Source organism: Hypanus sabinus, chromosome 10, assembly GCF_030144855.1.
Source record: "Hypanus sabinus isolate sHypSab1 chromosome 10, sHypSab1.hap1, whole genome shotgun sequence".
Lineage (NCBI taxonomy): Eukaryota > Metazoa > Chordata > Chondrichthyes > Myliobatiformes > Dasyatidae > Hypanus > Hypanus sabinus.
Window position 1 is genome coordinate 162,085,492 of NC_082715.1, and position 897 is coordinate 162,086,388.

General features: G+C 45.7%; 1 non-coding gene across 1 annotated transcript; it reads left to right on the plus strand.

The window, feature by feature from the left end:
* The first annotated feature begins 214 nt into the window (after positions 1–214).
* On the plus strand, positions 215–288 carry trnan-guu (transfer RNA asparagine (anticodon GUU)). The gene has a single exon. It is a non-coding gene; the product is annotated as a tRNA-Asn (tRNA).
* Positions 289–897: the final 609 nt, after the last annotated feature.

Consider the following 897-nt stretch of genomic DNA (forward strand, 5'->3'; position numbering starts at 1 on the left):
AGCCGAATGATTTGGCGACTCACTGAGAATCTATTGGTATTATTCCTTTTAATTCTGACAGGTTTGTGGTTCCAACCTTTTCTGTTTAACGTTGGCCGTCATCATCTGATGAAAACTATTCATGCACATTGTGAAAAGCCGAGTCAGAGCAGCGATGACTAGACACCATATTCCAAAGGCGGAATGGGCAATTTATTAAAATCTTCTCCAGCTTGTCTCTGTGGCGCAATCGGTGAGCGCGTTCGGCTGTTAACCGAAAGGTTGGTGGTTCGAGCCCACCCAGGGACGCTGGTGAACCTGCAGCTTTTGCTGTGTGTTGGATTGCCAACTGGGAAACGGTGCCGTGTCCAGCGCTCCCTACTACTGCCGCATCACGTTCAGTGGGGATTAAAATTTTTTAAGGTATATACCGAGATACAGTGAATAGCTTCTCTTTCACACTGATCCTGAAGATCAAACAATTACACAGTGCATGGAAAGAGAACAACGTAAAGCAGTAACAGAATGCAGAATGAAATGAAACAGCGACAGAGAAAGAACAGTGAGATCAATAATTATTTGTACCATCTTAATGAGGTAGATTGGGAAACGCTGTTCTGGCCGGTAGAGGGCGCTGCCTGCTGCTGCCGTACCGAGTGCAGTGGGAATTGAAATTTTGTCAGTTACAGAGATAGAGTACACGGGTACAGAGAAAACTTGTCTTTCATTCTGTTCCTATGTTTCTGGAAGTGCATTTAGTGGACGACCTAACCTGGTCTCTCAATGACACCAGTTTCGTCAAAAAGTAGACCAGCGTCTCCACGTCCTGGGAAGATTGAGGCCAGCAGAGCTTCCTCAACCCTCATTATAAGAGTCTTCGACCCACTCGCTTCTCCATCTGGTACAATAATTGCAAGG